Source organism: Callospermophilus lateralis, chromosome 16 (assembly GCF_048772815.1).
Source record: "Callospermophilus lateralis isolate mCalLat2 chromosome 16, mCalLat2.hap1, whole genome shotgun sequence".
NCBI classification, from domain to species: Eukaryota; Metazoa; Chordata; class Mammalia; order Rodentia; family Sciuridae; genus Callospermophilus; species Callospermophilus lateralis.
Window position 1 is genome coordinate 87,031,827 of NC_135320.1, and position 16,874 is coordinate 87,048,700.

Here is a 16,874-nt window from a genome sequence, read left to right on the forward strand (position 1 = left end):
TTAGGTTGTTTCCATTTATTGGCTATTGTGAATAGCACCCCAATAAACACAGTGGTGTGGGTGTCTCTTTCACATACTAATCCATGCCCCTTGGATACATACCCAGGGGTGTGATTGCTGCTCAGAGGGTTCTCTATCTTTCATGCTTTTAGACCCCGCCACACTGTTTTCCATGAGAGCTGTCCTGTCTTCTTGTAGGACATTAGTCTTTTATTGAATTAGGGTCCTCTTGTGAACTCATTCAACTTTAACTCCCTAAAGGCCATATCTCCTCAAAACTCAGTCTCATCAGGAGCTTCATTTTCAACATGTCAGTTGGGGGCGGGCACAGTTCAGTTCCTCACAGCAGGTGTCCCAACAAGGCAGTGGCAAGGAGCTTGCTTAGAAAGAACTCTGAAACTCCAGAGCGCCACAAGGACCAAGGATTCACTCCACGGTGCTCACTCTCACCAAGACCTGGAGGATAAATTAGTGCCAGAGCCTTCTCCCAGAGTTGTGAAACAGGTTTTGTGTTAGCCATTTCATAATTCTGTGGTCAAAATTAAGTGATGTAGTACATACATGTTATTTCTTCATAGCGGGTGTGTTCGATTACTATTAATTTTCTTCTGAAGCACAGCTCTGTCAAGCATAACTGCCTTTTGAAATTGCCATTTCTTCATCGGATGTGATGTGTTTCACATATCACTCTCACATTACATTATTTTAATCTGAAATTTGAATAAAGAGGGGTTGTGTTTCTCTGTCAACATTAAGAAGTCTGAGTACATGCTCTGAAAGTGTAAAGTAGAATTTGAAAAATAAGTTCTAGAAGCAGGGGGAGAAACTTGTAGTCTTTGGAAATGTTCTTAAAAAATTAAGTCCATTACAACCTATTAATTGTGTTATTCATGGCACATCCTCCTGGTATTTTTTCCAAGTAACAGGTAGGAAAGAGCTAATCCATTCAAGTAGATGGAACGTAGACTTCTCCCCTGTGTTCCAGTTGCAAAGTCCTTTGTTAATTTCCATGTCCGTGAAACTGAGTAATATTCTCTTGGTCAAAACTGAACTACTGTTAATTTCAAGGAACAAAGAACCACTGAAATGGCTACTCTTCCAAATCCAAAGTAAAATATAATCCTGAAGTTAACCTTAGGTGAATGCTTTCAAAGACACATAATAAATCACATGGGACAAGGTGTGTAGGCTGGGCTGGGGTGGTGGCAAAAACAGTCCTACGATTTAAGGTCAAGTTAAAAGTGAAAGGCAAAGATACAAGAGATACAGAGGAGAGGATAAACCCCTAGCAGTTTGTTAGGTAACTGGGAGCATTTCTGCTTTTATCTGAAGACACGTCCAGGTCTAGCCTGCTTCATTTCAGAACCTTCACACAGCTGCTCTGAGTCTGCTCGACAGCTTTATCATGGGTTGGTTCTGCTCACAGTAACGTTGACACGCGTGCTCTTACCCCATCTGTGCAGCAGTCGGGGTGTGGACGATCATGAGTGTGGAGGGACACCCAGACTGCCCCTCTCTCTGCAGGGGGAAGGCTAAGTCCTTCTGCCTTTCTACTTGGATTGCATAAAGTAAATTAAGACTCAAATATTTTTAAAATGTTTTTATATGGATTGAAATATCACGAGTATCCAGTTTTCTTATTATAGTAATGTGTAAGCAGTAAGCACACATAGAGGTTTTCGCAATTAAACAGAAATCCATCAGGTTTCCTTGTGAAAACTCACCTGCCTGTGTAGGTGAGTTTGTGGACAAGAAGGCAGCAGGGCTGTTTCTCTGTGACTCCAGCTGCCCAGAGCCTGTGGGCCATTTCTGCTGCCTTTACGATAGCATCCCCCTAAGAGGTGGGTATTGGGCTCTCCCAGCCTCTTCCCACTCAGGATATTTCGTTGAAGCAATTTCCCACAGACCTCAAAGAACTGTGACTTTGATGGTAGAATTGTAATCATTTATGCAGAAAGTTGCTGGGAATATTTTGAGAGAAATCAATACTTAAATTCATTTATATCTTTATTAACCTCCTTTTCTGAGCCCATATATGCTTAGACCGTGCATACACAAGGAAAGCCATATTATAAAACATTCCCGATTCTTCTTACCCATCACACACATCCATAAGAAGCATGCGGGAAACTTCTCCCTAATCAGGCACTTTCTGTGGACCTCAAATTTAACCTGTTCCACGAAGTTTCATTTAATCATCAGAATAACTAGAAAAGGTGTATCGCCCTTATTTTGCAAATGAGAGGACATTTGCTGAGATGTTTAAGGACTTGCCCCAACCTCACAGGCATCATCCACGGTGGATATGAAATGCAAGCACAGGTTCTTGAGCCCAGATGATAAGAATCACATCCTTTTCACTATGGTGCCCGTCTCCAAAGGAGGAACTTGAAAGTGGAAGGGACCTCAGAAGCAGCGCCACTTCCTGTGGTGAACTGAAGTTCAGAGCTGTGAAGTGGTCTTTTTTTTTTCACCCTGAAGACACTTGGACAAAAAGCAGCAAAGCCAGGATCAGAACTCTCCTGTCCCCGGTGCCACCCTCAATGGCTCCACTGCAGGCTCCCTCACTGTGGGGCACGGCTCTCCTTTAGAGCCAGGTTATGCCCTGCTTGCCCGCTCCTGTAAGCTCATTACTGCACTCAGGCTGCCACGGCCTCTCTTTGATCTCTGGAACCCAGGAATCACTGAAGAAACTGCTGTGAAGTTGTGTTTCCACCTTCTTTTGAAAGAGCTGATCTGAGTAGAGCCACCTGAAGCAAGGAGGTCAGAAGGAAGACTTGAAACAGGACAAACAGGACGGCACAGCTGGAGAGGGCGGAGTCCTGGGTGGAAAGCAATGAAAGGCTCTGCAGGAAACAGGGTGTGGCAAGGGCCTGGTAGGTGGGAGGCACACTCGGGAGGTGTGGGGTGCTCCTCCAGGGGAGGGTGTAGCAGTCTGGGCCTCCCTAGGATGCCTTGGACGTGGGAGCCCCCTCCTGGGCACTTCCTGACCGCCTGCCACTCTCATCTTGATTTTCAGTAGCCAGGCCAATCTGCCTCTCAAGTCTTGATATCCAGTTCCTCCACTTTGCTCAAGTCACTGCTCCCACAATCACCCCAGGATCTTGCCTCCACACCTAGGTTAGCACAGACTTCTCCTCTCTTCCAACATTTCACCCCCTTCCTTCACTGTGCTGCCCACCAAAACACGCACACTTCACTTTGAAGATATGCCTCACCTGAACCTTCTGAAGAGCGGTAGACAGTCTTGCAGGGATACAACCTTCAATCTCTGCCATCAACCTCATGACTCTAACTGTTGGGTTTGAATTTGCATCATTCAAAGTGACTTGGAATGGAACTACCATTTGATCCAGTTATCCCACTCTTTGGCATATACCCAAAGGACTTAAAATCAGCAGACTGTAGTGACACAAACACATTAATGTTTATAACAGCTCAATTCACAATAGCTAAGCTATGGAACCAATCTAGGCGCCCTTTACAGATGAATGGATAAAGAAAAAGTGGTATTTATACACAATGGAATATTACTCAGCCATAAAGAAGAATGAAATTATGCCATTTGCTGGTAAACGGATAAAACTGGAGACTACCAAGCTGAGTAAAATAAGCCAGTCCCCAAAAATGAAAGGCTGAATGTTCTCTCTGATATGTGGATGCAAGCATGCAATAGGGGAAGAGGGACAGAAGAATAGAACTTCATTGTATTAGACAAGGGAGAATGAGGGGAAGGGAAGGGACTGGGAATAGGAAAGACAGTAGAATGAATCAGACATAACTTCCTACGTTCAGATATGATACACGACTGGAGTAACCACAGCATGTACAACCACAAGAATAGGAAGTTACACACCATGTCTGAATAATAGGTCAAAACATGTTCTACAGACGTGTAACTAATAAATAAATAAATAAATAAATAAATAAATTTAAAATTTTTTTAAAAGATACTTGAATCCTTTATAAACTCCTTTTTAAAAAAGATACTTGTTCTCTTCTGCCCTCTTGTAGAGGTGGGAAAGTTGTTCAGGCTCTATCCATTGATTCTTCTTCTCTGAGCAGACACTCTACTAAATGAACTACCAGGCATTAAGTAGCTCAACTGAGAACCCTAAAGATCCTCTTAAGGTGACTTTCCTCTCTGTCCCCCCCAAACCCAATCTGTTACCAAGTCCAGCAAATTAATTTTGGAAAACAAAAGGGAGACTTGGCATCCTTTACAGATCTAGGTGATTGGGGGAGGTGTAACCCTCAGTGCAAATGTGTTCCGACTGGAATATTAGGATGAGGAATGGGAACAAGTCTTCCAGAGCCTAATACACCAAGTCAGCATCGTGAGCCCAGGCCTCAAAGGGTTACAGCCTCTTGATCCTTAAAAGAATCATTTCTTCCCCATTTCAATTCCAGAGTCATTTCTGAAATTGCTGAAGTATTAGCTGTTCCCTCATCTCCGCTCTTAGGCATAAAGGAATGAGCATCTTATCTACGCCCAGTGACCACCAAAACTGACAGGTGTTGAACATTTATTGTCCCAGGTGGCATGATAAGCATTTTATGTGTTTTGATTCATTCAGCTTTCACACCAAATCTAGGAAATGGACACAGGTGAAGAGACTGAGACTCACCAATTAAATATTCTGCTCCAGGTCAGAATTAATAAGTGACATTTCACAGGGAAGTAGAGTGAGCTCAGCGTACTTAAGTGACTTGTTCAAATGCAAAAAAAAAAGTAGTCAAGGCAAGATTCAACCCATATAAGGGTGGTTCAAATGCCCCAACTCTCTGGAAGATTAACAAAATTCAGGAGGGCCTGGGTGTCTTGTGCCCATCTGAGATGAAGTCCATTTTGATCATTTCCTCCAGGAAGTTAGTGTTGAGGTGGGGAGGTCAGTGTGTGTGAAGAGCAAAGCCAAGGCAGGAGCAGGGCTGTAACTGGGATAAGAAGCTCCAGATCAGGAACCACAGAGGGTGAGGAGAGGAGGGGTGGGTGCAGGAACCTCTGGACAGTCCGAACACACTCCTTCACTTTCCACATACAGCAACATGTTCCTGATGATCACTTTAATTGCTTCAGTGGAGAAAAGCCAATAGCTGTGTTCAACTAGTTGAAAGGACAGTGGGGTTGGACACTGGCACCAAGGACAATTTGGAAATCATAAGACTCTAAAGACCTCGGCTTTGTCCACAGACATTGCAGAGCAAAGTTCGTTTTATAAGCAGTCTAATTCCTGGACCCCACACTTAAATCTTCCAGCTGTGCTTCTTTACTGAAAACAAGCAGTGTCTTACTCACCATGACAAAGGACAGCAGAAACCCTTGCGCATGAGCCAGACCCCACAGGTCTGGCACTTGCTCTGTGGGCCCTGGCAGCCCACCTCAGATGGAATAATGAGAGTGTTAATAAGATGGGCGTGTGCTGGGGGCTGAGAGGGTGGGCGCTGAGCGATTCAATACAGACACCAGGGTCAGCTAGTGACCACAACCAGCTGGAGCTCCCACTGTGAGGTGGGAAAGGAATGCATTTCTTCCCCTGAAACCAATCAGAAGGAAAGGAACAGAGACCCCATTCTTTCTACAGTAAGAGATGCAGGAGGGAATGGGAGGGGTAACTGTGCATATGGATCCGAGGGATTCCGATGCTTAGGTGAGGACAAAAGTGAACCAACTGTGGCTTGATGTTAGGAGAGCTGCCACTGCCCTCCAGACGCTGAAGGAGGACAGGCCACTGGAGAAGACAGACCCAAGTGACTTGCAGAGCGCCTCTCCAGGGTTTCCAGGTAGCAAAACTGCACTCAGCAGTTGCTAATCTGAGTTGCAGAACACCACAGAAGTCCATGAATTGGAATCCAAACTTCAGAAAAAATATAAGTGATATATCAAGTATGTGCTTATTAATACATACATTTTATGGGGGAGACAAGTTCAGGGATTTCATGAATTTCTGAAAGAAAATAGAGTCCCCAAATCTTGAAGAAATACTCATCCTAAAAGTATTCAGACATTGGTTTCTATTTCTTTTCCCCTCTGTCTGATTTCACCCTCAGGAACTGGGCATTTTATTTATTTATTTAGTTAGTTAGTTCTTCTTAATTATTCGTGATAGTAGAATGTATTTTGACATATTATACATATGTTATGCTGAGAGAAATACACCAATCTCAAGAAACCAAAGTCTGAATGTTTTCTTTGCTCTGTGGATGCTAACTCACAGTAAGGACCTGGACATTCTCATCCCAGCAAGATTCCTGCAGCTCAGAACTCTTTGTGCCAGCCCTTGGGCCTACTGGGACGGGCGGGGCTTGTAGAATAGAGGTCTCAGGAGCACAACCCGGGGGTCTCTCGGACTCCTGCTGCCTGCCTGCACCCCCTTCCTCTAAATGTTCTATATCCTTTGCCTTTAAACAAAGCCTCACATGAAGGTGCTTTATGGAGTCTGGTGAAGCCTTTCAAATTTCTAAACTGAGAAATCCTTTCCGAGTGCAGCTCCTGACCCTTGGGTCTGACCTGCTTTGGCCATGGGTATGGCCATGGGCTATTCATGGCTGTAATGCCGAGTCCTGAAAGCTACCTGAACACCATGGCTTGGCAGCCCCTATTTTGAGGTCACTCGTTGCCATGAGGACATTCTGGGAGTAGCATGGTGAGGGGAAAATGGCAGGAGTAGAGTTGGCTCAAGCCCTTGCCTCAGCCAGGGGGAGCCTCATCCAGTGCCAGCAACCAACCCTGCTCCTCCAAGACTGCTCAGTCAATCAAACGAGCCCCAGTCCAACCCAGCAGCCCCCAGACAGATGAGCAAACACTCCTATTGCCAAGTGCCCTGAGGGTCTGGAGTTGTTTCTTATAGCAATAAATAAGAAATGCAGAGGGTCTACACCAGCCTGTGGGGTCGGGATGTTACAGGAGGGTGGTTGCTAATCCACAGCATCATCTAAAGCCCTGCAGTGAGGGGCCTCAATTAAATCTAGATTTGTGCATGTGAAAGTGGACCTTAGACTTGAGAAATCCCCGGCCATGGGTACTCCCACTTTAGCAGCCACTTTCATACATAGAAGCCATTTTTTTTCTCAAAATAATTTATAATAATATTGTGTACTCACACAATAGATAATGATTCATATACGAGGAAAGCAATTTCAATACTAAAATAAATTGAGTGAAAAAATAACTTTCCTCCCCACCTGGTAAATAAGTTTCTTGCTTTTAAGGCAATCAGTTTTGCCAGTTTCTTTGTATTTTTACTCTTTAACAAGGCGATTAGCAACCAGCTTCCACTCTAAGAAATGCCACACGGCTCTTCCACAAACGCACCCTCTAGGTATATAAAATTACAAAAGCTGGAACACGGCGACTTCTGAAACCACTTGCAGTGTCTTTCTCTATGGTGTCTTTTTAATCTCAGCCCAAAATGATTAAACTACTCTCTTAGAAAGCCACCCAAGTTGAGAGGAACTGGGTCTCTCAGCCTCTCCTTGCTCATCTGGCTGAAATGCAATGGTGGGGGTGGGCAGCCCTTTGTACCCTGCAGGTCTCCTTTCCAGTTTGTGACAGGCACTATGCCATGGCACATCAGGGAAGCAACAAAGCCAAACTGCCGAGGTTCCCAACACTGGTCGGCTTGTGGAAAGGCAGTTGCAGCGTGCAGTCCATCCTGACTCTCCAGAGGAGTCTCCAGGAGCAAGGGCATCCTGGTCCTCGGCAGGGTGACCACTGGGCCTCCATGGCGCTGGGCCCTGCTTCTCACAATATATGATCATGCTCACGTGGTTACACGTGTATTACCCCCACCCACATAGATACAGCTTGACAAATTACCTGATCCACCTTGAGAACAGAGCAGAATCAACTTGACAGGATCATTTTGGTGCGATGCACAGGTGTCAAAGGATTTCTCTCCTCCTTCTCTCAGTTACCTGCTGTGAGATTTGGGCTCTGACGCCTGACTCCCCTGGGTATTGGGTTTTCCATCAATACAGTGGAGAGAGCATGGTAGTCCCTTAACACGTCTCTACTGAACAGTAATGATGCTGATCCCTGAGGACACGATGGCTATAAATATGGACACTGGTTGCTCCCTTCCAGGATCAGCAAAGGACACAGAATTTCATGAAGTCAGCCACCACAATAAAACAGATGGGGGCTGCGATGGTGGAAGTGCGTGGGGCTCCAGGAGCAGAGAGGGTTCTAACTACACTCCCCCGGAGAAAGGAACAGAGTCCTGCAGCACGGTTCACAGGTTCACCTGCAATGGGGAGTGTGGAACTGCTTCGAGGCTCCGGAAAGGGAACTTTTTAAGAGAGTCAGTTACAACTCTTCCCGGGCTCCATCTTTCCTATTAAAAATAGAGTCTCCAAGGAAGAAGCCAGAGTCTGTGATGAAACGTCCCAGGAGAGATCCCGTAAGGAAGCAAGGCTTCCCCAGCACGCTCTCTGGTCTACAGTGGCAGGGTACACCTGACATCCGGCTCCTCCTTGCTTGTGTAATTCTGCTCCCTCCAGGTGCCCTCAGAAACCTACCAACTCCGAGCTTCAGGTCCTGTCCTGGGAAAAGGAGAACTGAGAGCCAACTGGGGAGCCGGCAGCGCTGCTCCTAGGAATCGCCCCAGGGCCTCCAGCAGGGCCTGTTCCCCACGCGACCCCTCCACCACCACCGCACTTTGTTGCCCATCCTTGCTCCTCCTGGCCGTACTTACCAATCTCAATCCTGTGCTTAAAACGGAGCAAGAACAGAGGGCTTTCTAAAAATACTTGTGTAATATGCAGCTGCCCTCGGAGGTTCCTGAGCACATTTCAAAATGGAAACTGGTGAGGGATGAGAAGGGCTGGCACATCCAGGAAAGGACTCCAGCCTCCTGAGTCCTTGCACTGGGCCCAGTGAGGGTGGGACAGGTGAGAGCAGTTGTCTTAGAAAGGAGAGTCTGCTAAAATTCGTAGACAATTTGTCCCTTGTTTAGAAGAGAGGTAAGTGATTGGTGCCACTATACGGCCATCTTCATCTTACATACAATCTCACTTAGAAAATCCCTAAAGGCAACCAGGTACAGCCAAACCACCATGTTTTGCCTTTGTCATAGGAGCAGATGAGACTTAGTGACTGATCCCATCATACCTGTGTAAGGTGGACACAGCCAGTGTTCCTTTTCTGGATGTACAGTGCACATCCTTTCTGATAAGGCTAGGACTACCTGCCACGTCCAACTCCTGTGTACTTTATTATTTACATGTGTTGTTCTTGGTTCTACATCTCCAGTTCTTTTTATTTACTTATTTATTTTTATTTTGAGACAAGGTCTCACTAAGTTGCCCATGCTGACCTTGAACTTGATGATTCTCCCGTCTCACTCGCCTCCTGAGTTGCTGGGAATCCAGGTAGTGCCCTCATACCTGGAGTCTATAGACATGTGTTTATGTATATGGAACTCTACGTGTTCACTTGTTGTTGTTGTTCCACATCTCTTGAATAGGTGAGAGAAGGGTCATGAGCAAGGCACAGGAGAGTTCCAAGTGGACATCACCACAGGCCACGAGTCTCATCCTAGCCAGTAAATGATGCTAAAAGAAGGATCAGAAATGTCTTCTGCTTGCAAATATGCACACTAGTTGGGACCCGCAGGAAATCTGGATTCTAGTCCAGGTACAGATCCCTCTCCCTCACCCTCCATCTCTAAAGAATCAGACAGTCTCTGGAATCAGGGCTCCCGTGTGGCGGCCAAGTCCACCAGTGGTAGACGGCTGTCTACCTATCTACTGAAGGGCACCACCTTTTCCAGGAAATCGAGTACTTTGGTCAGCTTCTGTCCCTTGGCTATGCTGAAATTTCCATCTTGTTCCAATCAAAGAAACCAGAGCATGGTCCATCTTTCAGGAGAGGTGACAGTCTTAATTTGGGGATCTTTTAAAGTAACTCTTTCATTTTCCCCTGAGCTGGGTAGAGGGTAATTTGTCTTTTCTTTAGGGAAGTTCAGAGGCAAAAAGGTATTTCATCTCTCCAGCTCATATTTTTCCCCTCTGCTCTCTGGTCTAAAACTCCCCTCACTTTTCCTGAGGCAGTCATGCAAAGGGCCTGTTATGGTGGGCATAAGGCCCCCCTCGAAATTGAAATGAATGCTGAACCTGAAGCATGTAGGCAGTTAATTTAGGATGGAAAATTCCTGCTAGTTAGATCATTTGGAGCTCATCTTTGAGAGAGCAGGTTGTTTTTTAATGTTTAATTGGGAAGCTGAAGCCTGTCATTTATGTTAAAATGTGAAGGGTTTGGGGATGGGAGGGGCTCCGGATATGTCACCTGCGGAAAGACCACCTTGCTTGCTCATTTCCCTGCCATTTGGGAAAGCTATTATAGGCTCTCCTGTGAGACATTTAAAACCTCTTCAGTAATCTTTCTGCAAGTTCCAAAATTTGCCCCAATTAAATTGTCAGGCGGGGAGACATGGTGACAAATGCCTCCTAGTGGGTGCGCCTCCGACACCCAGCCCCCGGCCTCACCACGTGCTGTGGCCCCAGGAAGAAAGGCGAGGACACGGGGTCCTAGCCTGACCCCAGAGTCTGGAGAGGAACGTTGCCAGCCACCTCAGCAGCACCCCACAAACACAGACTTGGTCTCATCAGGCCCCTCACTGCAGGCACGTCAGGGAGGTGAGGGTCCAGGCCACCTTTGGTTACCCACAAATCCACAGTGACCTTGGTCAATGGAAGACAAGACTTGGCATTCCTGAGAGGGCTTCTGGGACGATCTAGGGAGCAGTCCGCCTCAGCCCCTCGCAGTGGCCCTGCTCTACCCAGAGTTCCCAGTCTTGGACGGGCGGCACGGCCCTGGCTCATGCTCCTGTCACCCTCCACTCTGGGGGTGGCCCCTTTGGGAAGCAGGTGAGTCTGCCCTGTTGGACTGTGGGCCTGGGTCTCTCCACAGGCACGTGTGTCTTCTTTTCAAGCTCCAGTACAACCTATCCAAAAAACGCTTCTATTTTAGCCCTTCCAGTCAGTGAGGCTGAACCAACTTCCCAGCTCTAAGAAGGACAGGCAGGTAGGGTCTCCAGTGGCTCAAAGCAGCTGCTCAGTACCTCCTCGCACCTTACTTCTCCATGCCGTAAGTCAGAGATTCGCTGTCTTCACTCCTCCCTAAAGGTGACACTTTCCACTATTATTACAGCTAAATTTAACTTCATTTCATTAGATATCTATTTTTCCCAACCATGAAGTTACTGAAATCAATACAAAACAGAATATGGTGCAGTCTCTTGCCAGAAATAAGGTGTAAACAACCCATTTAATAGTCTGAATTAAAAATTTCGACTTTAACGTGAACCACCCTGGAGGAGCCCTTACCAGCCCTGCAGCCTGGGCAATCCAACCCACTCATTGATATTTTGGTTCTCCTGAAAAATGGATATACCGCCCACTTCCATGACAGAGTTGGAGGCAATAGAGGCTGGTGAGTAGCAATGCTGGTAACGACTCTACCTTGTGGGGTTGGAGGCCCTCTGAAGGAGGTGGATGGGGCTGCCGGTCCACATGTCAATCTAACCAGTATGTACACCCAGAACTAGACAAAAGTTTACACACCCAGGATTTCTGATTTGGGCTGAAAATATTTAGTGAAAACTAATAATGTAGAGGGTCTTATAACAATGGGACTTGGATCAGAGATACATAAAAAGAAAGAGACTTTGAATGTTCTTAAAGAGTAGCTGCCATTTCTCGTGGGATGAGAACATCAACAGTAGAGAAGGGCTAGATATCACCAACATCCACTGTTGCAGGTGTGAGACCTCAAATAAGGCTCAACCTGACATGCTGCCCCAACACCTGCTGAAATGACCTCATGAACCCTCTGCCCCGATGCTCTGTTCCAAGGGAAGGCTCCCTTGCCAAACACCCTCTGTATAAAGGGACAGGCATGTGTTTGTTTAGGATTGAATAACTGGTTCCTTCCCCTGCCATCCTATGGGATGATGGAAACGAGCCAACCCGTCCTCCCCTGGGAAGAGGGGACATCCCCCTCTAGCAAGGATACCAAACCTGTCTCCTGCAGCTACCGGGGGTGCACCCTGTTCTCAATTGTACCTGCCCTTTGGTCCTCCTCCCCTGGGCTGTGAGTGTAGGTGACCCACAGATGGCTATGACCCCATGCACATGGGTTTGGCCACCTCTCGGACCTGGGTGGAAACCCTGGCTTACCAAGAGAGTGCACAGAAAGGGACTAAAATGACTGTTCTCTGATGGTTTTACACGTGCACATTTAATGTCATTTCCTGACTACCTGGATATTTTTCTTTCAAAACTGCTTGTTTTAAAGAGAACCTTAATATAATTTGCAGACAGAAAATTCAGCAATAGAAAGTTGGACTCCAACATGGGTACATGGATATCCCCCATGACAATTAAACCTATTTGTATAGGTGAACCCAAATGGGGGTATTTTCAGATTTCAAATATTGCATTGCTAATAATCCCCTCTTTTCATTAAAAAAATGATGAAAAAGACACAAATTATTGGGCTAATGCAGTTAAAATAATGTATTTTCTATGTCCTAACTTATTTCACATAGCATCATGCTGAATCCTGGATCTGAAATCATTACTAGCTGATTCTCTTTTTTTTGGTGGGGGGGGGGAGGAGTGATAATAGTCAAATCATCTACCTATGGCTGAGGGTCTTCTTCCCCAAACATAAAGTAGTGTTTAAACTGAAAACAGGCTTTTCAGCTTGGTATTCTGGTGAACACTGACATGTCATCTAACTAAAAAGTTCATCTGAAGTTTCAAGTACAGTGTGACCCTGGTGACCCTAGGACAACCTCAGGAAGATGGAGAGGGGTTGTGTGCTTTGCTCTGACCACCTTACACTGCCCAGAGGTTTTCTCTACTTGGCAGATCATGCCAGATAGAGTCCTGGATGTGCTAAACCTGGATGTGCCGATGGATTAAACAAGAACAAAGAGTAGGAAGGACAATCAGAAAGTACAGGAGAAGCAGAGTCCTGATTGAACCCCTGCTGGCCACCCTGTTGGTGGAGCACCTCTGTGACTGCCCATGCCATTCTGCAGGGCTGGCCCTCCCTCACAGAGGGGCACCTTTGTTTTGGTGGCTAGATTCGGTGGCTGCCACACTTCCAACACTTTTTGAGTCAAGCAAAATGACAGGCATAATCAGAGAGGCCATCTTCACCAGAGTCTGGTTCAAAATCAAAGCCCCATTTCCCTCACTTATTCCTTTGTAAGGATCCTCGTCTCCGTTCCACTGATGGTTGGAAGACACATGTTCTTCTTATTTGGTCTCCTCCTCAGATACACCCCAGGGCTCAATGGTGCTTTTCTAATTCAAAGGTCACATTTCTTCTTACACTTATCTCAAAACAAACACATATACAAAGCAGTTTTGGTCACTCCGTATAGAAGTACCCCATTTCTAGCATCACAGGTCCTCCTCACAGACACTTCTGAGCTCCGCTTCAGGGGAGTGCTGCCCCTGCTGGTTTTCCCTTCTCCATGTGGACATGAGTGGACAAGCTGCCTCCCCTGCCCTGACCTGCTCCACGGGGAGATTCACTTAGGGCAGAAATAAAAATGGCCCATGACCCACATGTGAAAGATTAGTCCGCATTAGTGGAGAGAAAGGCAAATTATTATTATTATTTTTTTTGCTTATGGGATCTTCCTTGCTGATGCCTGTGAAATCTTAGCTCTGTCCATCACTAATTCAAACATTGGCATCTCTGGACCCAGAGACAGCTCCTTTGCAACTTGACCTTTGGGATCCTAGATGAGAAAGGTCACAGAAGGAATGGTCAGCGTCGTTTCCCTCCTCAGCAAGAATGAACAGACACATCCTCACTGGATCATGGACATTGAAATCCGTCGGTTTTGACTTGAATGGTCTCTGAGTTCTAGAACCTGGGTGCTTAGCGTGGTCTCTATCCCCTGCGGGTGAGGGACACCGCGCCTGCGCCTGCCCTGCTCTCAGTGACGCATGTCAAACTTGGCGGCCCACATGGAACAGCACACAGGGAAAGATCTGCCAGAGTCTGAGACATCCCACAGAGAAGGCCTGGAAGAGCTGTCCTGGAGAAGATGTCTGACCCCAAAGAGACAAACCATCAGCAGCATCCTAACAGCCCCCTTCCTGAACATTTTTGGCTCTGATAAGAATCCCTCCCCCAATGGCACATGTCTGTCACTTATAATGGAAATCCACAGCAAAATCATATCCACCTCATATAGATTAACTAGAACCTTTGAAATCTATAGACTAACATCGGGGTTCTTTTTCATGTTTTACATACAGTCAATACTTTCAACTAAGATATATATTCTTTGCACTGCCTTTATTTTGGGCTCCAATTAGACTGCAAGCTATTAAAAGCCAAAAAGCCCAACCTCTCATCTCCAGTGTTCTTCTCTGTGGAGTCCACTATATTAAATGCATTAACCTGACTGACCTTTGGTAAATATATTGATTGAATCAAATTAAATTGAAGGACAACCTCTCTCGGTGTGTGTGATTTCAGAATTAAAAACATAGTGCCTATGGGGTGAACTTGGGGGCATATTTCCAGAGACTGGAGCATGGGATTGAGAAGAGTGAATTGTATCCCCTGTAAGTTCAGCAGCTGAGGAGCTTTACCTCCAGTGCAAGTAAAGGGATAAAACAGGACAGTCATCCCGCAAATACCGAGCTCTGGTCAGCCAGGTCCTGAGTGGTCGTCATCTCTGACCTCACTCCCTTACAACTTCCATACAGTTGGGGTCCTGAGATCTCCATGTGGAAAGAGACATGGCCCCAAGTGTGTTCAGAACTCAAACTCTCATCTATCCCCCAAATCTGCAGCCCCTTCCCTCACCCACCCTACCTTGGTCCACTCCCAGTCCCTCCACTGTAGACTGTCCTCGATCCTCATCCTCTGTACTCCTCACTCGGATCTCAATATCTGAAACCTGTGCAGCGTCTCCCCATTGTCATTGAGATGATTGTGCCATGACCTCTAGACTTCTAGATCCCCCCAAAAGCAGGGTCAGCCTGTCCCCATCCCCTTGGCTACAGCAAGTCCCATGCTAACTCCGGCCATCCCCCAATGCGGCAGGTCCCTCCCACCCCTGGGTGCTTGCGTGTGCTGATCCCATACGTGGGTTGCCTGTGCCCTTCAGCTCCCCGTCAGTCAGTCACTGCTCTTCTTCTATAACCACCAGCATGACCTCAGGAAGGTGTCCATCCCACACCCCAGGCGGCAGCCAGCCGCCCACTAGAGACCGTGGAGGCTCCGCCACTGTCACCGTGCCTGGTTGCTGTCCTTCTTCACTAGAGGTCACCTTTATTGCTTGTCTTTTCACTTTCAGTTTTCTGCAAGTGTTCTGGCGACGGGTTAGGTGGTCTCTTAGTGGTTCATAGTCTCTCTTCAGCTTTGATTCCACCCAGGGCTCCCTGTGGTTTGCATCAAGTGTGCCTCAGGGATCCGCCAATGTTCTCCTAATCTTCATCTCTATCATCTACTGATTGAAACCATGAAGCCATCTTGAACTGTAGTTTGTCACTCTGCAAGGAGCTCACTAGTGTCCTTCAAAATATTATAGTAAAAATAGAAATAAATGTAATAATGTTAATTAATTAAGCATCTAATTAACTTAATTTTGTTATGGTTAATGTTCAATAGGCCATTCAGTCATTTGTCATTCTTCAGTACCTACTCTGGAATAAGTATGTGAAAAGTCAGGCCCAGCTGTGACCTCAGTGGGCACACAGCTACCTGGGACAAATAAACACACATCCAGAAGAGCTGGGGGGTGGCACACTCCTTCAGCAGCCTCCCCTTGACTCCCACTCCTCGTGAAGCCTCACGACTTCTCACCCAGAGCTTCAAGTGCAGCCACAGGCTCTCCACTAAATCAGCATTTAACAGTAACTAGCTCTCCTCCTCCTGCTCAGGATGTGCAGGAACTTACTCAATTGACATTTGAGGACTGCTGTCCACTGACAGGGTTCTGGGGAGACTCTGAGGATGAAAAACAAGGAAGGCAATGTCTGTGTCCTTGGAGAGCTTCACATTGCCATGGGGGACCAAGATGTGCAATTAGGCCAGAGCGTGGCTGTGCTGGTCGGGAGTCCTCTGGGTGATTACCTGAAGTGCTCTCTGGAGGACAAAGCAGCTCGCCAATCACAGGCAGGATTGTGGGACTTGCCCTGATGAGCTCTCAGCATTCTCCTGTTCCTTGGGGGAGCTCAGCCCTGCACACTGCCGGCTACCTTCTCACTCAGAAAAGTATACCATGGATCCCCTTCTGCACACACCTCGCACACTCAGGCTGCGGCATGTACCAACTAGCCGCACTTGGATTTCCTAGGGAATCCCAAACCAAGGCAGAGAAAAGAGGAGAGTTAAAAATGCAATTTCACAGGCTGATAAATCAAGCAGTGGCAATATATCATTGGATTTTTTTTTTTGCCTTATTTTTTCAATCTTATACTAGGATAGTTAAAGAACAGGATAATATGATCAACAAATAAAAGAGTTTGTCAAAGAAAATAAAACTTTCTCACTCCTCTAAAAAAAGGAAGGAAGAAAGAAAAAAGGAAGAAAGAAAGAAAAAGAGAAAGGAACAAGAAAAAAAGTTAAAAGATGGAAATAACCCAGTATCAGTGGAGGAATCAATAATTTTCAAAAGGTCCAAATGGACCTGCCTGTGTCCTTTACTGTGGACCAGTTAGAACCACCGTTTGTCCAGGGGACTGTGCTTAGAACAACTGAAGCAGAAAAGGAAGTGTGTCTGTGCGGGGTGGAGAAGACCTTGGGGAGCCGGAGGAAGCCCTTTCATCTGCAAGAACACAAAGTGCCTCAAGGGCTGAAGGGGCTTCAGGGGTCCTTAGGTGGTGGGTGCTGGGTC